Raw genomic sequence first — 26,188 nt, 5'->3', positions numbered from 1 at the left:
TCTTATAAATAATGGACATTTTCCTGCAGAACAATTGCAAGAGGTGAATGCATTGCAATATATCCAGATAAGAAGCTGCCTGGGTCTAGATAACAGAGGCTTTCCTTCCTGGCAAGGAAAGGTCAATGGGATTTGAGTGTCCAAGGTATTCAGATTTTTTAATGTACTTAGATGCTTCCATTTCAATTTCTCTTTCCAATCAGTATACAATTTTAGCATAAGTCATATTGAGTCAGAAAATTCAATTTGTTTTATATTTCATCTCATCTTCACAAGATTTTTATTATGTTTTGTTAAGAGACCCTTGCCTCAAAAAAAAAATCTTTTTAAGACAGTCATTGAATTTCATTGATTCTCTGACTGCTTTGAGTTGGGAATTAAAAAAAAAATGAGTTTTTTTTTCCTGCAACTTATTTAGTGAGATCAGAAAAAAAATACTCCAGTCCATAAATAATATTTTATTCTTTATTTCTACCATAATAAATTCTTTAAGGGTAAATTTTTCTTCCAAAATTTTTAATGCATTAGATTTTTACCAATTGCCAGTGATAATTCAAACAACTTTTTTTTTTCGGTTACAGTACATTCTGGTATACTAGCATTCCATTTTTCACTGGCAATTATTGTATTATTCTCTTTTCATCTAATCATATTAGGAGAACAATTTCAGATTCCCATCTTTGAGGTTTTCCTTCCTTAGGACATCTTCTGACAGCAAACACTGTGTAAATTTGCATTATTTTGTAAACAAAATTCATTCATGGTTTTCCAGGTATAATGGATTTTATGATAGTGATTTAAATGTTTACCTGTACTTTAGAATGGCTTGGAGAGTGAAGGCTATTTTTAAAGGGTCTTGGAAACTCATGTGGTGGGTACTACAAATCTCAGAATGTATGTGATATTCCCACTGAAAGTCTTAATCTCTAGCATCAATGTAGTATATATCTTGGGGGCTCACTTGGAAGTGGATTTAAAACACATCTTTATCATCTTTCTACACACATCTGCCTTCCTCAAAGTATAGCTCTTTTTGTTCTCATCTATTTTCCAAATCGTTGGTAAATGTTAGTCATAAACTGTGCAAGCAATGGGATCCTGAGAGTTGCAGTTTCGAGTTTACTTCTGCCATGCAGCTAAGATCTTTGAGTTAATACCAACCTGACAACTGTTAAGATAGTCATTTAGGTTAGAAGAAGTGTGATTTTTAGCTTCTATGCTTCTTTAATGGAAGGGAGGTTTCAATAAAAAATACACTTAAAAATATTTCCAGTTATTTTCAGTGGTAACGAAACAAGATAAAAACCTGAGTTTTCTTTATGAAAATTCTGAAGTATTATTACATATATGCTATTTAAATCCCAATGGAAACGAAAAGAATAAGGCTACATTTAAAAGAAAAAGAGGATAAATTGACTTCAAAATTGTTTTCACAATTTTCCTTTTATTCAGTAACAGTGCTGATACTCGTTTTCTTTTTTCTTGATATTTTGATAGTTTTTGCAAAATGAGTCCATTGTGAAAGGAGAAATGGACTGCTTTCTAATTATATGATTGTTGTGATGAATTGAGAATGTATTGATGTCTTTCTCAAATTTTGATTATTCTTACATTTGGATTTTAACACTGTACTATTTTTTTTCTAAATATAATAAAAACAAACTTTCAGCGATATTAAAGTTGCATGGCTATAAAATATGGGTATGATCACAGACACTGAAACAGTATTATGCCCAGTACCTTACTTCCAGGGACATTACCAAGTGTGAGGATTTAATATCTATGTAAACCATTTAAAACTCTGGCTGGCACATTGATTTATAATCAATAAGTACTAACATTAGCTTGATATCTTACAAAAGCCCACACTAGAAAAATCCCTTTTTTTTCACCTTAAAATCAATACTATATTAAATTAATCTCACCTTGTTATCCAATCCCAACTAACTTCACCATATGACTAATTTTCCCCTAGTTAACCCAAATTTAGCCAAATGTATCATTCCTAGATCAAGCTCAGTTTCTGAAAAAATTTATATATCTGTTATTTCTCCAAATACAGGAAAAAAGGGGATTAGAATGATGAGGGAAACTTTATTGAAATATATATAATTACATTATAAATGTACCCAAAATCACAATGGTAGATGTATATCTCTGGTTGAAAAAGACCCAGGATCTTGATATATATAAGGAAAACATGACATTTAAGAATGGAATGAAACATATAGTTGATTACATATACATATCGAAGATTTTGAAAGGAAAAGCAAAGGAGCTACTATCTGAAGGGCATCTGATGTCTCAAAGAATGATGAATATGAGAAGACAATGGAGAAATGCCTTCCAAATTCAGAAGGAAACTGGTTATTAACCTTGAATTTTATTCCAAGCCAAAGTAGAAATCAAATATAAAGACAGATTAAATTATTTTACACATATATGGAACAAATCATTGATCTGCTATGAAGTTATATTGAGAAGCTCTGTGAAGATGTGCTTTAGAAAAATGAGATGAAGCCTGATATCTCATGAGAAGTGGCTCCACTCAGGAGATTGTCTTTTTGAGAATCTCAATTGATATCTAAAGTTTGGAACCAAGAAATAACAGCTCTAGGATTAATTTAGATAAGTGTCATATGTACAGAGAAATAGCTAAAAGAATTTGAAGTGTTTGGCTCTGGATAACAAGACTGGTAGAGAAGAAGTTAGAGGAAAGTTACTGCTGTTTTTATTATAAACATTTTAGAACTATTTGAGGTTTAAATACGTACATGTGTACCTTGATTTAAAAAAATATATATTGAATACATGTTGACTATTATACAAGTCTCTAATTTTTATATTTTACATTAACATAAAATAAAATATAATTGTATGTTATAGGCAATTCATACTCTTAATTATATTTATTCATAAGGTTCAAACTCAAGTCCATGTGGAAACTTTTAGTATTTCCTATGCATTTGGCACTTTTCCAAGAAAATTGCTATAATCAATGAACTTCATACTCACAAAACCCTATACATACATACCCATTTTATACATAAGAACCAAAGGAAATAAAACTTAATTAGCATATCTGAGGTCACTAAAAATGATAAAATCAGGAAAAAACTTCACTTGCTCTGCATCTTCAGTGACAACTCTTCCATTGTGACAGCTATTATTTCACCACAGCAATTGTTAAGTTCCCAAGATAGAGGCATCTGGTGCTGACAAAAAAAAAATAATAATTATGCAACTGAATTTTATTTGTGTATTCTTGTTTTTAAGGGAACATACTTATTGAATTGGGGGCATTTGAAGGATAGTGGAATAATTTTGCTTACGTAGCAAAACAGAAAGACAAACAAGAGATATTTACCCTGAGAGCAGTGCAGGTAGAACTGCAATTTTTCACAACTCTCTATGGTAGAGAGATTTTGTGGGCTGTTTAACCTCCTTAGTTTGTTGGTAATGTATGGCCCTGACATCAAGGGAAGATGAATCACTCCGAGTATTTTTACACGTAACACTTCCATTCACATAAATATGTTTCTGGTAATATCTTGAGGAAAAATAATAGAAGGTGATAGTTTCTATATAGTATTTATGGAAAAATGATTTATTTGATACTGAACAATTAGTTTAATTTTAGTCCAAGTGACGACCAAAACATTGATCTGCTTAGGTGAGTAGTTTCCTTATTCAATGTCACTAGCCTTGCCTTTGCAACACAGTTTAATCCAGTATAAATATAAGTAAAATCAAGCAATAATTTTACATACCAGATTTATGTATTTACTACATGTATGATGTCATACATTCTTCGCAAATTATTCAATGACAAGAAAACTAAAATTGGGCTCAGACAATTTTTGATTTCAATCATGTATTTAAATTATTATTTAATTAAATTAAAATATTTAGAAAATATTAGCTATTTATTAATATTATTTAATATTGCTAGACTAAAGGATAAAATGAAATTGACACAATGTAAAATGATGGTGAGTCTGAACATTTTTGTCAGCACTATCCAGGATAATGAATCCAGAAGGAGAGAATGGAAAAATGGATCAATAGAACCACTGGAACTGACTTTGTTCTTTTGGGGTCATTTCACCATATCACCATATCACCATATCACCCCAAATTTCTCTTCACTCTCATCTTCCTGTTTTTTCATGCAGCCCTTGCTGGCAATGTTATGATGATGACTCTTATTTAATTTGATTCTCTCCTCCATACTCCTATGTATTTCCTTCTCAGTCAACTCTCCCTGATGGATCTCTTACATAGCTCTATTTTTACCCCAACAATATTCATTGGCTTTTTGTCTCGAAGAAGCAGCATTTCCTATATTGGTTGTGGAACTCAGCTTTTCCTTATCATGACTCTTATGGGATCAGACTGTCTTCTTCTGGCAGTAATGGCTTATGGCCGCTATGTAGCTATATGCCATCCCCTCCATTACTCATTTCTCGTGTGTCCCATAGTCTGTGCATTCATGGTGTCTGTCACCTGGCTGAGTGCACTTCTCAATGCCTTGATCCATGTTATCTATACTCTGGGTCTCCCTTACTGTGCCTCCAGGGAAATCCATCATTTCTTTTGTGAGATCCCAGCACTCCTGAAACGTGTGTGTGTGTGTGTGTGTGTGTGTGTGTGTGTGTATTTAATGATGTTGTATTGCTTTATTTTTCCAATATCTGTCATCAGGGCCTCATATGGGCAGGTCCTTTCCACTGTTTCGGGATAAAGATCAAACTCAGGGAAAAGAAAAGCTTTGGCAACCTGTTCGTCCCACATGATTGTGATCTCTCTCTCTCTTTTTTCTAAAGTAAGCTTTTTGCCCATACAGAGCCCAACATGGGGCTTGAACTCATGACCTTGAGACCAAGACCTGAGCTGAGATCAAGAGTCTGTTTAATGACTGAGACACCCAGGAACCCTGTGATAACTCTCTTCTGTGAAACAATCATCATCAAGTATTTTCTCCCCAAAGTCTATCACACTGAAAAGTAGGGCAAAGTGGTCTCTGTCTTCTACACCATGCTTACACTCATGCTTAATCCCCTCATTGATAATGTGTGAAACAAAGAGGTGGCTGGAGCTCTCAGGAAAGTCCTGGGAAGATAATTACACTAATAAGTTAATATCTGTTGATAAGAGACATGTAAGGATGGATCTTGGTTGCAAAAGAATATTACTGTAATCGAGATAGGAAATATATAGTAAGTAAATGCTACTTTTCTATAGACAACTTATGGCCAAATCCCTTCTCCCTATCCTTGGCAAACCACTATTGGGGCAGAACATTCCTTTCTCTTGTGCCTTATATGATCTTTACAAATTCATTAAGCAAAATTCTATAAGTCAGAAATCTGCCAGTCAGCCATCAATATAAAATACAGCTGTCTTTACTCTCTTTATTTATTAAACAAGAGGGAAAAAATTAACCCTGTTCAATATTGACCCCGTACTGAATTTTATACTAATTCTTCCTAAATACCAGTATTATATCAACACTTAGGAAGTAAACATGTACCATGTATTGCTCAAAACTCAAGCTTTCCAACTTTTAACATATTTAATTTTAAATATTTAAAATTTTGATGTTTAATTTTTACTATTTTTTAATCTACAAATGTCACTAGAGATAAACTATAGTTTTGATTTTTTTTTGTCTGTTAACAAGCAAATTCAATATGTGGCCAGCCCACAAACACAATTTTTCCTTCCTGTTCTTGCCACATTATGTTAAAATTAATATTATAATTTTGTACTGTTTTGTTTTACTAATTCCTAGAAGCACAATATTATAGATGTGACAACATTCAAATAGTTATCTATAGTAGCTTGACTTAATTCATTCAGTATCTACCTTTACTTTAATGTTTATACTGTTTTCTTCAAATTTATATAAATATGTTTTTCTGTGCAGGTTTCCCTTTTCTAAGAATTTTTTTTCCTTAAAAATTTTCAAAAGTAAATATACTAAGGAAAAGATTATTTCTCTTGTTAATACTTTTGTCAAACTTATAACTCATGGAAAATTGTAACATAACAGACATAAAAATTGAGTACATGTGTCATTATTTTGTTTTTTATTTTATTTATTAAGTTAGTAAGTTATAGGGACCTCATAAATATTGCAACATTGATTAAAATTCTGAAATCAATTGATTGCGAAACTCTTTGTTATGTGTGGGTGTTATGTTCACATTCTTTTTTGGAATTTTTCCATTTTGCTCTTATCCAGGTGTTCATGTTGCTCTTACCAGCTCTGCTGTTCATATTTTCTCGTATGTTTGACTTATTTCTTACTTCTATTTATTTATTTATTTATTTATTTAGTATAACTAGCATTCAAAATTATATTAGTTTCAAGTATATTACCTTTAACAATTTACTTAATAGCACCCATTCATTGTTTCTTTTATAAAATAATTTTATATTTGAATATTTGAATTAACATGATTTAACTGTGAAAGTTTGATTCTTAAAAATTCTTATCACTTTCACATAATTTGTTTTATACTCCTGTTTATTTTTTATTGTCTTTTTGACTTAAAATATTTTATTCTTGTATTTAAATATAGTCTTTCAGTGGTACTTAATAAGTAATAAATTGTCTTTAACTTTGTAAAGATTAATTATTCAGATATTATGGTCTCAGGTAGACCTGATTCACCGTAGCAATGAAGATAACTACAGTTATGTTTTTCAGTAACACTGCTTCCGTTTTTGTAGATTTATAATATATTCTAATATTTGACATTTTATATCTCTGCTTATATTTTGATATACACACCCTATAATTTAATACTTGCATGAAAATTGACATTATGGCTATTTTCTGGAGTTATCACCCTTAAATGGAACAACTCTGACAAAAAGATATGTTTAATAAAGGTAGAGTGAAAATAAATGTAAATGTGTATAAAATATGCATGAAAAATTATTTCTTTGTATTAGACCACTATCTTAGTTTAGGTAATTCTACCTCTTTTCTCACTTTCACTAGTTAGCCAATACTTAAAAACTGTAGTATTCTTCAAGCAACAATAACCAAAACTGCATAAACTAATATGCGTTAAATATCCCTAGAAATTCCTCTCATCCATAGATGAGCTTTTAACCTATATCATAGCTTACCTCTCTCTACTTTAGGAAAATAAAAGACACTAATGGGGAAATTGAACATACAACACTTGTTGAAATATTTTTTCTTTACCACACATCTGCTTTTTCAGAAAATGTTTCTCCTTGATTTCCATTATGGGGGTCTTAGTGGGCTTCTTTCTCCATCATGCTTTCCTATCTCACAGTGGTATGTGTTAACATGTGACCCAGTCCCACATCATATTACTCCAAATGACTGGTCACAAATACTGACCTGGCAATGGGCATGGCTTTAAATCAGGATAACACATTCCCTTCCCCTTAGATTTTTGTATCTTAGGCTAGTAGGCAAAAAAAGAGGTCTTAAAATTTCTCTTTTAGGTGAATTATTTAACTTAATAAAGACTTCTGTTAGCACATCATTGTGTTTGAAAACCTATTAAATTAATATTTAAAATCATGAATTGTCACATACAAATATAAATACTAATGGAAAAATTCCTAGGTTTTTAAATAAGGGGTCTATATTTGTCCATGGACCATCAGATCAAGCTGACTACCCCTGTGTTCTTCACTTAGGATGTGAAGTGGCTTTCTACCATTGGCCTCCAATCTCATGTATGCATTTTCATTTATGTGTATTAGCAAACAGTCTTCTGTAGACACTGAGTTTGTTATACCTTTAATAGAGAAATATTTATTAAGTATTCCCTCAGTAATAATTCATAAAGTTTAACCATTAAATGCTAACATATATGCAATGTTAAAGTTTTAATGCCTATGTACAGGAAGGCTGGAATTTCATTCATCATTGTGAATTCTGCTTTGCTGACGTAGTTTAGTTAGTTAATTTAAGAATATATTTCTTGTAACATTTTACCAATAATGGAAAACTTTTTAAATGTACTGTCTACATTTCAAAATTGTTTTCTTAAATTTTATTCTGTGTTCTTGATCTATATATTTTATATTTATATATTTTGACAAGGAAATTATTTTTCACATTGAACATATTAATCCTTTTGTCTGATATAAAACTGTTTTTAGTTTTTCTGCTACCTTATCACTTTGCACATGTCAAAATGCAGGAATAGCAGAAGTAAAAGTAACAGATCACTAAATTAGTAAGTGATAAGAGTTTACTTAACATATAAAAATTGTTTGTGAACTGGGAGCTTTCAAACTAACAATGGAATGTATATTGCCTCTGATGTAATTGTTTTAAGACAGCTTATATAGATATAGTGTCTAGTCAGATAATTTTCAAGTTTGGCATCAATTTGTACTTGATTTGAAAAAATTGTTAGACTTCAAATATGGTCATTAGGCCACCAAAAATTTATTTGCCAATTATTAGAAAAGTCAGATATCCTGCATATCAAATAAATGTGACCTCAAGATGTTTTCTTTATCCAGAATTTAGAAATAAATAGAAAAGATGAGATATAAAATCCCAAGAAGAGATTCCTAAATTTTAACCAACAGTTTAAAATCACACTGTAAGACAAACACAGAAAAAGTATATACATTCATATTTAATGGTGCAGGCACTCAATTACATAAAACCATTTACATTCAGTTATATTCTGAATCATATCAGGAAAATCAATGTATAATATATCTTCAAAACAACATTTATCTGAGAGGCATTTTATTTCATTTAGTTTCAAAGATCTTAGTGGTAAATTATTTGTGTTTTGTGATTCCTATTTTCTAAGATGAATATTGACACCTGTGCTTTTGTTATGGTTTATATTCATCTTATAAAAGGTTATTTACTGAGGTATGGGTTGGCTGTGTCCCTTTTGTTTTTATATATTATTTTGAATTAACTCCTCAGACCTTATATTTGTAACTATTACATTAAATTTTATTACTGGAAAAATTTTAGATAATTTTTGTTTAGGATGTTTAGGATGTTGACAACTTAAACTTACAATTTTAGTTCTCAAGAAATCTTCACTTTGTTTCTATTTGTTTAGTATCTGTTTATTGAAAGAATGTGATCTGAACTATAAAAATTGATTAAATATGTCTTTCTTTGGAATAAACAGTTTCTTTTTGTGAATATTTCTTAGGTGGTAGTAAATAAAATATAACTTATTATCATACAAAATGCTTACTTGTTATTTATATTGTTTAGTGCTTAAAACAGATTTATTAATTACATAATTTTATAATTTTCTATGTCTATTTTGCTTTCTTTTTCTGACAAACACAATTCTGTTTAAGTCAATATATCCTATTTTAAAATACAATTTTTAGCTTACATGTTTTATATATTACATCATTTATTATTTAGAAATAAATATAATTCGTATGAACATATTTTTACAAACAGATAAAAATAATGGAAGACCCCTGGAACCATCAATCCTCATACAACATTAGAATAATATTGCCACACATGATATTTTGTATATTTCTTTTTGGTGGAAACACCTCCCACTTCCCAAATTAATGATTGCAATGAATCTTATATAATTACATTTTTATTTTTTTTAATATTTAGCAATATTATTTGCCATGCTAAAATATAAAGTAAAATTTTTGAATTTTAAATCAAATATAAATTGAAAATTATTATATGTGTCTATGCTGTGTCTTATTTCCTTTGCTTGACATTTTGCTTGTAACATTGTTTCCAATATTCTAACTTATTTATAGTTTACTTCCATACCTGAATAATATTCATTATATACATATTTTTTCAATATATAATATTTTTGAATTTGGAGGATTTTTTTTATAATTATAACTTCTCTATCAGTATTTGTTATATGTGTTCTATCACAAATATACGTGAATTTTTGGAGGTATGAGTATGAGGAGAATTGGTAGGTAGAAAGTCTGAAAATTTTAAAATTTATTGGATGTATTAGCTTCCTAATGCTGATATAAAAAAACACCAGAAGATTTGGTGGATTACAACAATGTAAATTTACTCTCTCAAAGTTCTGGAGTCCAGAAATTTTACTTCAAGGGGTTGACAGGGTCCTATAACAGTCCTAAGGGAGACAATCCTTTGTCTCTTCCAGTTTCTGCTTGCGCTCAATGTTTCCTGGCTTTTGCAGCAGAATGTCAATCTCTCTCTCTATCTGAACATGGCTTTATTCCCTCTGGATATATTTATGTGTCCTTTCCTCTTTAAAACAAAACAAAACAAAACAAAAAACACAAAAAACTCACTCATTTAAGGCCCATTCTGAATCTAAGATGATTTCATCTTGAGATCCCAAACTAAGTACATATGCCAAGACATATTTCCAAAGACCACATTCTAATGTTTTAGGGTAGAGACATAATGTTTTGGAGACACATCATGAGACATCATTTAACCCACTAAACTAGGTAATGCCAAATGGTTTCATACGTGATTGTGTTCATTTAATTCATTCTTGTGCGAATTCCTATTATTTGATGATCTTAAAAAAATACTTAATTTTCAATTAAATTTCTACCTATATCATGATTGTGTAGCTATATCTCCTTGTACTTTGCATATCTTTGGTTACTAATAAAATTTTGCAACACTTAATATGTTTATTTTTCATTGTCGTTTGTTGTTTTAGAAGTTACATTCAAACAGTTTGCTTCTTTTAAAAAATATTGGATTGGGTGTTTTGTTGTTGATTTTAGAAGTTTTTTTTAATATTTATTTATTTATTTATTATTTTTACAGAATCTAGATACAGAGCATTTTATAATTACCCATGTTACAGTTATACTACCATCTCTTTGATCTGGGTTCTCATGTTCTTAATGCTGAGACATGTGAACAATTATAATCGCCATTAATGTCATATTAATCACTCCTTCCCTTTTCAAGGTTAGTGTTCATGTATACTATCCAATAAGTTATTTTATATCCTTCAGTCAAAAATCTATTCCTCTTTGACCTCTTACTAAATTTTCCTCTCAAATGTGTTTTATGACAAGTCTGGAAATCATTATTTTGGAGCTGGGTACTATTAATATCAAATTTGTTATTTTTAAAAGGAGATATCTAATTCACACTATTATTTGAAAAATATCTCATCCTCCAACTTTCATAAAGTGTATTTTTTGTTATAAATTATCCATATATCTATGTTTTTCATTATGGCCAGTTTACTTTGTTCCTGAGTCTGTCTGTCTTTTGCATGTAGAAAACAATCCCAATTACTGGAATTTTGTAATTATAGTAAAACAAATCCTTTGCCCTTGCTTTATTAAAAGAATATCTTAGCTTTGTTTTATGTTTGCCTTTTCATATGCCTCTCCAATTAACACATTGTGAATTTTCACAAAAAAAAGTGCATAATTTATGATTCTATAAATCAAAAAATCAATCCTTTAGTTCACATACATTGAAGAGAGTCAGCATGGAAAATTCTCCTGCTGTTATATTTGTAGCATTAATTAATGAAATTATAAAGGCCAAAATTTGTTATTGTCAGTTTGATTCATGGTTATCATTGTACTGAATTATAAAAAGAAATCAATTAGCATAGTCCTTTGCCCATTGTCTTATGTATAAGCATATTTCTATATCTCCTTTGTAAAATGTTCAAGGTACTGTCGCAGTTTGTATCTGTGAGTTTGTTTTCTTGTTGATTAATGGGAGTTATTTTTAATAGACCATAAACAGAGCCTTTGTTATTTTATATCTATTACAGATATCCTCTCACATTGTGAATTTTTTACTAATTTATTTATAAATGTCTTCAATTTTAATGTAAGAAAGTAGTCAAGGTTTTTAAGATTAGTACTTTTTACAAATTTTAAAATGTTTGCTTATATTGTGGTGGGAATAGAATAATGTACAGTTGTCAAGTCACTATGTTGTGCAACTGAAATTAATTTAATATTGTGTGTCAAATAAACTTCAATAGAAATATTTTTAAAATAATATAAAGATATTTGCCATTAAGACATCATAAATACATTCTCCTCTATTAGCTTCTGAATACATTATTATTATTTTTATAAGACTTTATTTTTCGGTAATCTCTACACCCAACGTAGGGCTTGAATTTACAACACCAAGATCAAGAGTCACATGTTCCATGGACTGAGCCAGCCAGGTGTGCCAAAGAATTATTATTTTGATCTTTTATATTTAGTTGCAAATCCAAGTATTATGGATTAAAAAGAATATTCTTTTCACATTGGTTGGCACTCATTAATTGTGTCTTACAAAGTTCTTATTTATTATAAACAAAAATATTTCTACCCTTTGTTCTGTGATGTTGCCATAGTCAGAATTACTTTTTTCATATATCACTTTATAATTAATGAAATATAATATTTTTTTAATTTTTTTAATCTTTATTTATTTTTGAGAGAGAGACAGTATGTGAGCAGAGGAAGAGCAGAGAGAGAGGGAGACACAGAATCTGAAGCAAGCTCCAAGCTCTGAGCTGTCAGCACAGAGCCTGACATGGGGCTCGAACTCATGGACTGTGAGATCATGACCTGAGCAGAGGTCGGAAGCCCAACCCACTAAGCCACTCAGGTGCCACTGAAATATAATATTATTAATATTTATATATTATAGATATGGCCTTTACTACTCACTTTTCAAATTCCATCTAAAAAATAAATAAACAGAATAACTAATTCATTATTTTAAAGCTGGTGATTTCCTTGAGTTTGCATTAAATCTCTATATTATTTGAGCAACACAAGAAAAGAAGATAAGAAACACAAAAATCACATGCCAGTAAAGAGACCCACTAAAATAAATAAAATTTAATTGTAAGATTGTAGAACATTTCCCCTCCTCCATTTCAAACTAAAACAGTTTCTATAACCTGGTAAAATATACCCAGTTTTCAAGAAAAAAAAATACAAGACATGCTAAAAGGAAATAAAACAGCAACAGAGTCTCAAGAGAAAAAATAAGACCCAAAGGCAGATTCAGACATAATACAGATATTGGATTATCAGAAAGGGCATTTATAATAGCTATGATTTATATGTCAACAGCTCTAAGGGAAAAAGTGGGCAACATGCTAAATCAGATGTGTAATGCAATTATTGAGATAGAATGTATAAGAAGAAATCAATGGTAAATTTAGATCAAAAACACAAAGAAATGGATCCCTGGGTGACTCACTTGGTTAAGCATTGGACTTCCACTCAGGTCATATTACATGAGTTTAAGCCCCATGTCAGACTCTATGCTGTCAGCAGAAAGCCTGCTTCGGATCCTCTGACCCCACTCTCCCTGCTCCCCTTCCAAGCTTTTTTGTTTTCTTTCTCACATTCAAAATAAATAAATACACTTAAAATAAATAATAAAAATCATAAATAAAAATCATGAAGTAAAATACAGAATATTTTGATGGACTGATCAGTCGACTGTACAAAACAGGGAAAATAAGCAAATTTATAGGTCAATAGAAACTTTTTAAGCAGAAATAAAATGATAAAAAGAACAAAATATAGAAAAGAACAAAACACTCAATGCTTATGGATTGGAAGAACAAATGTTATAAATCATACTACCCAAAGCAATGTACACATTCAATGAGATCTCTATCAAAATACAAGTAGAGTTTTTTACAGAGCTAGAAAAAACAATCCTAAAATTTGTATGGACCCACCAAAGACCCCAAATAGCCAAAGTAATAATTTTTTTCTATTTATTTATTTATTTATTTATTTATTTAAATTTTACTTAGTTAACATGCAGTGTAATATTGGCTTCAGTAGTAGACAGTGATTCATCACTTACACACAAGAGAAAGTGCTAATCATAACATGGGCCCTCTTTAATACCTATCACCCATCTAGCAAATTCCACACCCACCTCCCTCCATCAATGCTCAGTTTGTTCTCTATCATTAAGAGTCTCTTGTCTTTTGTGTTCCTCTCTCCTCTTTCTCCCCTTCCTAAACATTCATCTATTTTGTTTCTTAAATTCCACATAGGCATGAAATCATATACTTGTGTTCCTCTGACAGACTTATTTCTGTTAGCATAATACATTCTAGCTCCATCCACATTATTGCAAATGTCAAAATTTCATTCTCCCTGATGGGTGAGTAACATTCCATTGTGTGTGTGTGTGTGTGTGTGTGTGTGTGTGTGTATACACACACATATTATATTTCCATTAATCAGTCTGTGGACATTTGGGGTCTCTTCATACTTTTCCTATTGTTGATAATGCTACTATAAACAGGGGGCTTTGAAACTGTATTTGGATCGAGTTTTATATCCTTTGGGGAAATACCTAGTAGTGCAATTGCTGGATGATAGGGTAGTTCTATTCTTAGTTTTCCTAGAAGCTTCCATACTGCTTTCCAGACAGGCTGTACCAATTTGAATTACCAACAGGGCAAGATGGTTCCTGTATCTATGTATCCTTGCTAAAACTTATTGTTCCTTGTGTTCATTTTAGCCATTCTGACAAGTTTGAGGTGGTTTTGCATCATAGTTTTCATTTGTATTTCCCTGATGATGAGTGGCGTTGAGCATCTTTTCATGTGTTTGTTAGCCATCTAAATGTCTTCTCTGGAAAAGTGTTCATGTCCTCTTCCCATTTATAATTAGGTTATTTGTTTTTTGGATGTCAAGTTTGTTAAGTTCTTTATAGATTTTAGACACTACCCTTTATCAGATATGTCTTTGAAAAAAAAATCTGCTTGCATTCCACAGCTTGCCTTATAGTTTTATTGATTGTTTCCTTTGTTGTGCAGAAGCTTTTTATCTTGATGAAGTCCCAATAGTTCATTTGTGTTGTTGTTTTTGTTACCCTTGCTTTGGTTAAAGTGTCTATTAAGAACTTGATATAACCAAAATTAATGAGGTTGCTGCTTCTGTTCTTCTCTAGGATTTTGATGGCTTTCTGTCTCACACTTAGATATTTCAACCATTTTGAATTTATTTTTGTGTATGGTGTAAGAAAGTGGTCCAGTTTCATTCTTCTACATGTCAAAGACCAGTTTTTCCAACACCATATGCTGAAGAGACAGTTTTTTCCATTGGATATTCTTTCCTGTTTTATCAAAGATGAGTAGACCATACAGTTTTGGTCCATATCTGTGTTTTCTATTTTGTTCCACTGATCGATGTGTCCATTTTTATGCCAGCACCATGTTGTCTTGATGGCTACAGCTCTGTACTATAGCTTGAAAACTGAAATCATGATGCTACATTTTTGTTTTTCTTTTTCAGAATTGTGTTGTTGTTCAGGATCTTTTGTGGTTCCATAAAAATTTTAGGATTGGTGTTGTTCTAGCTCTTTGAAGAATGCTGGTGATATTTTGATAGGTACTGCATTGGATGTGTAGATTGCTTGGATAGTATAGATATTTTAAAAATGTTTGTTCTTCCATTCCATGAGCATGTAATGTTTTTGCAATTTCTTTGTGTTTTCAATTTATTTCATAAGCTTTCTATAGTTTTATGAGTATATATCTTTAAACTCTTTAGTTGGGTTTATTCCTAGGTATCTAATTGCTTTTGGTACAATTGTAAATGGGATTGATTCCCTGAATTCATTTTCTGCTACTTTATTAGTGTATAGAAATGCAACATATTTCTACATGTTGATGTTATATCCTGAAACTTTGTTGAATTTATGTATAGTTCCAGGAATTTTGTGTGGGGAGTCTTTTGGGTTTTCTACATCAAGAATCATGTCATCTGCAAATAGTGAAAATTGACTTCTTCCCTGGTGATTTGATGCTTTTTATTTCGTTGTTGTTGTTGTCTGATTGCTGAGGCTAAGACTTCAGAATTATGTTAAGAGTAATGGTGAGAGTGGACATTCTTGTCTTGTTCCTGACTTTAAGGAGAAGACTTTCAATTTTTCATAATTGAGGATGATATTAGATGTGGGTGTTTCATATATGGTCTCTTTGATGTTGAAGAATGTTCTGTCTATCCCTACTTTGTTGAAGGTTATCAAGAAAAGATGTTGCATCTTCTCAAATAATTTTTCTGCATATATGGGCAGGATCATATGGTCTTATCCTTTCTTTCATTATTGTGATGTATCACATGGCTACATTTGTGAGTATTGAATCAAACCTACAATGCACCAAAAAATACCACTGAACGTGGTGAATAACTCTTTCAATGTACTGTTGAATTTGATTTGATAGTATCTTATTGAGAATTTTCCCATCCATGTTCATCAGGGATGCTGGACTATAATTCTCCATTTCAGTGAGTTCTTTGTCTACATTTGGAATCAAGGCAATGTTGGCCTCAGTATGAGTGGAAGTTTTCTTTCCATTTCTATTTTTTGAAACAGTTTGAGAATAGATATGACCTCTTCTTTTAATGTCTGGTAGAATTTCCCTGAGATGCCATCTGGTCCTGGATTTTGTTTGCAGATTTTTGACTACAGATTCAATTTCTTCGCTGTTTATAGGTGTGTTCAAACTTTTTATTTCTTTTCTGGTAGTTTGTGAGTTTCTAGAAATTTGTCAATTTTTTTCTAGATTGCCCTGTTTGTTGGCATATAATTTTTCAGTGTTACCTTATAATTTTTCTTTTTAATTTCTGATGTTCTGGTTTTGATATCTCCTTTTCCCTTCATGATTTTATTTGATTGGGTCCTTTTTCTTTTCTTTTGTTAGGTCTGGCTGAGTGTTTATCAATTTTATTAATTCTATCAAATAAATAGCTCTTAGTTTCTTTGATCTGTTCTGTTTTTTAAGAGTTTGTTTCTATATCATTTATTGCTGTTCCAATCTTTGTTATTACTCTTTCTCTGCTGGCTGTAGACTTAATTTGCTGTTACTTTTCTAACTCGTTTAGGTGTAATGTTAGGTTTTGTATTAGAACTTTTTGGCTTTTTGAATATACCTGTATTGCAATCTATTTCCCTCTCAAGACTGTCTTTGTTGCATCTGAAAATTTTGGAAAGACTTTGTCTTTCCATTTTAATTGTCTTCCATATATATATATATATATATATCCATTTTAATTGTCTTCCGTGTGTGTGTGTGTGTATTAAAGAAGAAATTAATATGTATATAATATGGACAGGATATATATATATATATGTATACATATATATATGTATACATATATATATAATTTCTTCTTTAATTTTCTGGTTAACTCATTCAATCTTTAGTATGATGTTTTTTAATTTCCATGTACTTGGGGTTTTTCCTTTTTTTTTTTGTGGTTGACTTCAAGATTCACAGCATTCTAGTCTGAAAATATGTGTGGTATAATCTCAATATTTTTGTACTCACTGAGGCCTAATTTGTGATCCAGTATGTGATCTATTCTGGAGAATGTTCCATGTGCACTTGGGATGAATGTGTATTCTGCTGCTTTAGAATGAAATGTTCTGAATATATAAGCTAAGTCCATCCGGTCCAGTGTAACATTCAAAGCTGTTGTTTTCTTGTTGATTTTCTGCTTAGATGATGTTACTATTACTTTAAGTGGGATTTTAAAGTCCCCTACAATTACAGTATTATTATCATTGGGTTCTTTATGTTTGCTACTGATTGATTTATATGTTTGGTTTCGTCCAAGTTGGGGGCGTTATTATTTAAATTTGTTATATATTCTTGATGGATAGACCCCTTATATATGATATAAAGTTATTTTTCATCTCTTATTACAGTTTGTTTTAAAATGTAGTTTGTCTGATATAAGTATGGCTACTCCAGCTTTCTTTTGATGTCCATTAGCATGATAGGTGGTTCTCCAGCCCCTCACTTTCAATCTGCAGGTGTCCTCTGGTCTAAAATGAGTCTCTTGTAGGCAGCATATAGATGAATCTTGTTTGTTTGTTTGTTTGTTTGTTTGTCTTATCCATTCTGATAACCTGTGTCTTTTGATTGGAGCATTTAGTCCATATACATTCAGAGTGATTATTGAAAGATGAATTTAGTGCTATTATGTTGCCTATAGAGTTGGTATTTCTGGTGATGTTCTGTAGTCCATCAGAGTGTTTGTTACTTTGGTAATTTTTGTTTGTTTTGTTTTTTCCTTTACTCAAAGAGTTCCCCTTAAAATATCTTGCAGGGTTGATTTAGTGGTCATGAACTACTAGTTTTTGTTTTTCTGGGAAACTCTGTATCTCTTTTTCTTAATGATGGCATTCTGGGTAAAGAATTCTTGGCTGAATATTTTTTCCTATTCAGCACCTAATATATATCCCACCACTTCTTTCTGGCTTGCCATTTTTCTGTGGACATATCTGCAACAAACCTGTTATGTCTTCCCTTGTAGGTTAAGGCCTTTTTTTTTTTTTTTTTACCTTGCTGCTTTCAGAATTATTTCCTTGTCTGTGTATTTTATTTTGAATTTGCCTATGATATGCCTTAGTATACCCAACTTTTGTGGGATTTCGTAAGAGTTCTCTGCATTTTTTTTGGATCTTGATGCCTGTGTACTTCCCAGATTAGGAAAGTTTTCAGCTATAATTTGTTCACATAAAACTTCTGCCCTTTTTCTCTCTCTTCATCTTCTGGGACCCTTATGCTATGAATGTTATTCCTCTTTAATAAGTTGCTGAATTCTCGAAGTTCATATCATGGTCTTTTCCCTTTGTTTCCCTCTTTTCCGCTTCATTATTTCCCATAATTTTATCTTCTATATCAATGATTTGGTACACTGCTTCATCCATTCTTGCCATCATAGCATCCATTCTAAATTGCATCTTGGTTATATAATTTTTAATTTCAGCCTGGTTGGTTTTAGTTCTTTCATCTCTGAAGAAAGGGTTTTTTTGGTGTCTTCTAGGATATTTTCAAACTCTAGTAATAGTCTTATAATAATGGTTTCAAATCTCATTCAGTCATCTTACTTATATCTGTGCTCATTAAATCGCTGGTCATGAATATCATTGCCTGTGTGTGTGTGTGTGTGTGTGGTGATGTTCTCCATTTCGTTATTTTGTCCAGAAAAGAAAAGAGCATAGAAAGGAAAGAAAAAAAATCAAACAAACAAAAATAAAGACGTGTTTTGGTCTGCTTGTTAAAACAATCTAGATAAAAGAACATGTATATATAAATTTGTACGTATAAAAATAAAAGGTAAGAAAATACTAATAGTAAAACTAAGTAAATGTTAAGTAAAAAGTAAGTAAAAAATAAATTAAAAAATAAGAAAATAAATGAAAAAAGTATAAAGAATAAAAGTAAAACAGAAGTTTGTTACTATTTCCCCTAGAGCTGAAGCTTTACAGCACTATGATCTGTACACTAAGTGGAAGGGAGATTTTGTGCTGGTCTTCTGGGGAGAAGAGCCTGATGTTCTCTGATTCTCAGTCTGACCTGTTTCAGAGGAAATGCATCTCCTGGGTATAGGGGGGAGGGGCTTGGTTTAAGTGGCTCCATCCTCCACTAAGTGGTACTGTTTTGCTCCCTGAAGGCTTTCAGCTCTACAGGGCTGAATGAATATGGCCACACCCTGCTCTACAGTCCAGGAGCTGAGTTTGCACACCGCCCCCACTCTTCAAGGAAACCTCATAGAAGAGCAATTAGTCACCAGCCTTGTGTCCCCAGTTTCCATCAGAACCCCATGTTCTCCCAGCCAGTGTCCTTTCTTTTTTTTTAAGTTATTTATTTATTTTCAGAGAGAAAGCACAAGTGATGGGGGGTGGAGAGAAAGAGGGAGAGAATCCCAAGCAGACTCCATACTGTCAGTGCAGTGCTGGACATAGGGTTCAAACTCATGAACAGTGAGATCATGACCCAAGCCAAAGTCAGACACTTAATCAACTGACCCAACTAAGCACCACTCTGTCCAAACTTTTTTTTTTTTTTTTTATCTCAGGTGTGCCACTGAGTTTCAAAACTACAAATCTTAAGGATCCCATGGTGTGGACCTATGATATTCATCTAGGGGAGGGTCTTGCCATGTTTTCACTGGCCTGTGGGAAAAAGTAGAGATAGGACTATACAGCTGTTCAAAGTTCATATCAAAACAGAGCAGAAATAGCAGTACCCCTGCTTGCAGCCCTCATATAGGGCAAATCTCTTCTCTGAAGCCTGGAAGCAACACAGAACTTTGACACTTGGCACAAACTGTTTCTGTGGCCACCTAAGGAAGGGATCCTCAGACCACACTGTCACTCCAGGGATTCTACCCTTCTTCACCACTTGAGCACCTTTAAGCCAGGCACTTCCCCCATAGTAACAGACTGCTAAAAGTTCAGATTTTGTGCTCTGCTGCTTATACTACTATGTGGTAACCTCCCTGTGGCTTGGACCCAGAGCACTATCTCCCTTGGTAAACTGCACGTTGTACCTTCCAAAAGGTGGTCCTTTTTTTACATGTAGTGTTGCAGTTTTTATTCATTCAGGCCTTCAATTGATTTATTTGACATTCAGAATGATTTTATATCTATCTAGCTGTGTTCAAGAGATGAGACAAGCTTAGAGTCTCCCTTCTCCTTTGCCACCCTAAGTCCTCCCTCCTCCTTGGTACCATTTCTATTTACTAATAATGAAGTAGCAGAAAGAGAAATTAGAAAGGAATCTGGGTGGCTCAGTTGGATAAGCATCCAACTTCAACTCAGGTCATGATCTCAGGGTACACAAGTTCAATCCCTGTGTCAAGCTCTGTGTTGACAGAGCCTGGCCTGATTTGGATTCTGTGTCTCCCTCTCTCTCTGCCCCTTCCCTGCTTGTACTCAGTCTCTGTCTCTGTCTCTGTCTCTGTCTCTGTCTCTCTCTCTCAAAAGCAAATAAAACATTAAATTTTTTTAAAGAGAAAGAGAAATTAGAAAATTAGTCCATTCAAATTGTTCCCCCAAATATAAAACAGATATGAATGTACTTACCCAAAGAGATGAAAAATCTGTACACTGAAAACTATAAAACTCCAATTAAATAAATTGAAGATGACACAAACAACTAGAAAGATATTTCATCTCATGGATTGGGAGAATTAATATTTTCAACAAGTCCATACTATGCAAAGCAATCTGCAGATTCAATTCAAAACCTGTAAAAATATAAACAATATTTTTTACAAAAATAAAAGAAATAACACTAAAATTTGCATGGAACCACAAAAGACCCTGAAATACCAAAGTAATCTTGAGAAAGAAAAACAGAGATGGATGTATCACAATTCCAGATTTTAAGATATCTGGAAATAAGCCCACCATTATATGGTCAATTGAAATATAACAATGGAGGCAAGAATATACAATGGGGAAAAGACAGCTTCTTCAATAACTGATGCTGAGACAAGTGTATAACTAAATACAAAAGAATTAAACTGGACCACTTGTTAATACTAAACACAAAAACAAATTCAAAATAGATTAAAGACCTAAATGTATCACCTGAAACCATTAAATGCTAGAATAGAAAACAGGAATTATTTTTTTTTTTGACATAAGGCATGGCAACATTTATCCATATATGTCTTCTTAAGGAAGTGAAAACAAAAGCAAAAATAAACTATAAGGAATATATCAAAATAAAATGCTTTTCACGGTGAATGAAAGCAAGCAAACAAACTAAAAACAAAAACAAAACACAACCTACCAAAAAAAGTAGATATTTACAAATGACATATCTGATAAAGTGTTAATCTTCAATATATGTGTAAAGAGATTGTACAACTCAACACACACACCCCAACCTTATTAAAAATGAGCAGAGTTAGGTATAACAGTAATTAAACAGTAGTGAAATCATACAAAGTCAACTTTAAAGTAAAGGCTGTACCACGAGACGAACTGGGGTGCCTGGGTGGCTGAGTTGGTTGAGCATCTGACTTCAGCTCAGGTCATGATCTCGTGGTCTGTGAGTTCGAGCCCCATGTCGGGCTCTGTGCTGACAGCTCAGAGCCTGAAGCCTGCCTCGGATTCTGTGTCTCCCTTTCTCTCTGTCCTTCCCCTGCTCATGCTCTGTCTCTCTCTCTGTCAAAGATAAATAAACATTAACAAAAAGAGAGACAAAGAAAGTCACTACATAATTATAAAAATCAACAAAAAGACATAAATAGTATAAAAATTTATGCACACATGAGCACCTCACTTATAAAAGAATTATTCACAGACATAAAGGAAGATGGTGACAGTAATAAAATAATGGTACAAGTTGTTAACACACCACTAACATCAATGGATTTCCCATTGACAGAAAATCAAAAGAAAACTATGGCTTTGAATGACACATTGGACAAGATGAATCTAACAAATATATTAAGAACTTTCTAACCCAAAACAGAATACATATATTTTCATATGCACATGGAACAGTCTGCAGAAGGGATCACAAGTTAAGCCACAAAACAAGACTCAACAAATTAAAAGACTTTGAAATTATACCATGTATCTTTTCTGATCACAATGCTATGAAATTAGAAATCAAACTACATGAAAAAATATTGGAAGGACATCAATACATGAGGCTAAGTAACATGCTACTAAACAATAAATGGGTCAACAAAGAAATCATAAAAGAAAAAATATACATATATACATGTAGACCACTGAAAAACCGAATAAACAAAAGTTGAAGAATAGATGGCTTCACAGGTGAATTCTAAGAGACATTTAAGGAAGAATTAATACCTATTCTCAAATTACACTAACAACAAATGAAGAGGAAGGAAAACTGCCAAATATTCTATGTCAGCATCATTCTGAGACAAAAAAAAAAAAACAGAATAAAAAAGAATACTACAAATCCAAATCTCTGATAACCATAAATTCAAAAGTTCTCAATAAAATATTAGGAAACCAAATCCACAAATATATTAAATAAATCATTCAGAGTTTGCACTTCTAGTGGGTAATGTGGAAGCTAGAGCGTTGGATGCAGTTTAGCAGAAAATCCTGGTGAAGGCCTAAAGGCACTGGACAGGTCATTTGTGTGGGCTAGAGACTCACTGGAAATCTTTAATCCTAAGGTTGCAGGCTAAGACCTTGGTGAAATGGAGAGTGGCAGGCAGCAAAAGGCATCAATACAGAGCTTCAGGAAGATGTCAGCAGAATAAGGGACCCTAGGCTCCTTTCAACCCATGAATACAAGTAGGTAACTATCAAATTATTCTAAATATCACAGACATCAACCTGAAGAATGGCAGGACAAATTTCACAACTAAAGGGAAAGAAACCACCTCAAAGAAGATAGGAAGTATGGAGACATGGGTCAGGAGACACAGATCAGAAATGATAAAAAGTGGAAGGAGCCATGGATGCAGAGAAGCACATGAGAAAGTGAAGCACACAAGGAGAACATTTTCCTAAACTTGTTGTTGGGCAAATGAGAAGGGCTGATTTGCCTGAGTTCTTGAAACTAGTAGGGCTTTAAATCTAGAGGTTGAAAGGTACTAGGTTCAACCGGGATAGAGCCTTGAGGTCACTGTGTTGTTCCTGGAGAGAAGGCAGGAAAATATCCCAGGGGCAGACATCATGGAAACAGCAATTTAAAGAATACCTGGGGCACACAGGGAGGCGATTATTCACTCTTTTTGTCACATGTCCCTGAGATGCAGCATTCATGGAGACTCCTTTCCAGAGATAAAGGAGCTGGCTGGAGATAATTTTCTCCCCTGCTTGTCAATAAGCACAAAGCCACCTGTTGGAAGGAACTCAGGGTTTACACATGCTGCCTAGCTTGCATATACTAAGCCCCACCCTCCTCTGCTTTATTGGGACTGCCCTTCTTTGTCATGCTTATTTGAGCCCCAATGCAGCTGCGCCCTTCCCCAGAAGACCAGGGCAAGCCCCTCTCCACACGACTTCCCTAATTCCTGGGGTTTTAAAAGTCAGTAGGATTGAGGGGTAGGCAGCCTGGAGGGCACTGTGCTACCTCTAGAGAGAGGCAGGCAAACAACTAGGAGGCAAGTAGTGTGGAAACAACAATCTGAAAATCCCCTGATACATACAAGAGAAAGATTGCTTTTTTTTGGAGAGCATACCTGAAAGTCAGAATTCATGGAGACACCTCTTCAGGGACAAAGGAGCTGGCTAGCACAATTTCCCTTCAGCACCCGTCAGCACAACCACAGAGCCACCTGCTGGAAATAGTGCAGTGACAACACTGGCTATGTAACTTGGTTACATCAAACTCCACACCCCTTTGCCCTGACAGAATTGTCTTTCTCAGTCAAGCTTGCCTCAGTCCAAGTGCAGAGACCCCTTTCTGTAAAGACCAACACAAACTCCTGCCCACACTATATCTCCCAACCAGAGAGGTCTGCAGGGCAAGTTTCATTTAATAAGCAGACAGAGGACGTCTAGTCAAAAATCACCACATTCTCATGAAGACCCAAACACTGAAAACTGCAGGCAAGGAAAGCCTCTGCAGACAGCTTATCTGAATGATTCACCAGCCAAAACACAATAGCAGAGTGCACACAACACACACCAGAGACATTCCCTGAAGAATGAGGCCCTGGACACGGCATGATCTCTTCTTCATAAAGCCATTACTCTCAGGAGCAGGAGATATAAAGGACTTTACTTCACACAGAAGAAAGCAGAGAGTTAGACAAAACACCAATACAAAGAAATCCATACCAATTAAAGAACAAGATAAGATCAGGGCCAAACAACTGAGCAAAACAGATATAAATAGCATGCTTGATGGGGAATTTAAAGCAACAACCATGATACTCACTGAGATTCAGAAAATAATAAAATACATTAAAGAGACCCATACCTCAAAGATAAAAGAGGTAAAAATAATGTCAGTAATTAAGAATGCAAAAACTATGAATGGAAACAGGCTTGATGCAATGAACATTAGGATGGAAAAGGCAGAGGAAGAAATAAGTGATACAGAAGACAAAAGAATAGAAAATAATGAAGCTGAACAAAAGTGAGGAGGAAGAATTGTGGAACTTGAGAATAGATATAGGAAACTCTGTGATTTGATCAAGTGTAATAACATTCCTATCATAGGAATTCCAGAATAAGAAAAGAGAGAAAATGGTGCAGAAAATGTATTTGAGGAAATAATAGCTGAAAACATCCCTAATCTTGGTAAGAAAATAGACATCCAGATCCTGGAGGAACAGAGAACTGTCATCAAAATCAACAAAAATAGGCTAACACAAAGACATATTGTAATTAAATTTAAAAATATAATGATAAAGCAAAAATCTTAAAAGCAGAAAGGCAAAATAAGTCCTTAAGTTATAAAGGAAGACCTACAAGGCTAGCTGGAGGTTTCTCAATGTTTTTATTTATTTTTGGGACAGAGAGAGACAGAGCATGAACGGGGGAGGGGCAGAGAGAGAGGGAAACACAGAATCAGAAACAGGCTCCAGGCTCCGAGCCATCAGCCCAGAGCCTGACGCGGGGCTCGAACTCACGGACCGCGAGATCGTGACCTGGCTGAAGTCGGACGCTTAACCGACTGCGCCACCCAGGCGCCCCTAGCTGGAGGTTTCTTAGCAGAAACTTGGCAAGCCAGAAAGGAGTGGCATGATATATTCAAAGTGCTGAATGGAAAAAAGTATATATATATCTGCAACCAAGAAAACTACTCAGCAAGGCTATCATTCAGAATAAAAGGAGAGATAAAGAACTTCCCAGACAAACAAAAACTATAATAGTTTGTGACCACTGAAGCAGCAATGCAAGACACACTAACGGGGATGATTTGTGTGGAAAGGAGAGACCAACAGCAACAAAAACAAGAAAGGAACAGAGGAAATCTTCAGAAACCATGACAAAACAAGTAATAAAATGGCAATAAATAGATATCTATCAATAATTACTCTGAATGTAAATAGACTAATTCTCCAGTCAAAAGATATACAGTGTCAAGATGTGCAAAAAGAAAAAAAAAAAGGCCCATCTATACGCTGCCTAAAAGAAACTCATTTTAGACCTAAAGACACCTAAAGACTGAAAATGAGGGAATGGAGAATCATTCATCATACAAATGGATGTCAAAGAAAGCCAGAGTAGTAACACCTATATCAGACAAACTAGACTTTAATACAAAGACTGTGACAAGAGACAAAGAAGAGCATGACATCACAATAAAGGGGACAATCCAACAAGAAGATCTAACAATTATAAATATTTATACACTCAACATGGAGATGCCCAGATACATAAAATTTTTAGTAATGAATATAAAGGAACTAATTGATTATAATGCAATAATAGTAGGGAACTTTAACACCCCAC

The 26,188-nt window shown here is 33.1% G+C and overlaps 2 long non-coding RNA genes across 2 annotated transcripts; both read right to left on the bottom strand.

The window, feature by feature from the left end:
* Positions 1-2,074: 2,074 nt before the first annotated feature.
* LOC109499504 lies at positions 2,075-20,914 on the bottom strand. Its single transcript, XR_002156775.2, has 2 exons — positions 20,864-20,914; positions 2,075-3,550 (listed from the first exon to the last, which is right to left on the bottom strand). It is a non-coding gene; the product is annotated as an uncharacterized LOC109499504 (long non-coding RNA).
* Positions 20,915-21,917: 1,003 nt separating this feature from the next.
* Positions 21,918-24,644, bottom strand: LOC109492694. Its single transcript, XR_002146649.2, has 3 exons — positions 23,965-24,644; positions 23,481-23,621; positions 21,918-21,955 (listed from the first exon to the last, which is right to left on the bottom strand). It is a non-coding gene; the product is annotated as an uncharacterized LOC109492694 (long non-coding RNA).
* Positions 24,645-26,188: the final 1,544 nt, after the last annotated feature.

The sequence above is a fragment of the Felis catus genome, chromosome A1 (assembly GCF_018350175.1).
Source record: "Felis catus isolate Fca126 chromosome A1, F.catus_Fca126_mat1.0, whole genome shotgun sequence".
NCBI lineage: Eukaryota > Metazoa > Chordata > Mammalia > Carnivora > Felidae > Felis > Felis catus.
This window is presented reverse-complemented; position numbering and strand designations above follow the sequence as displayed.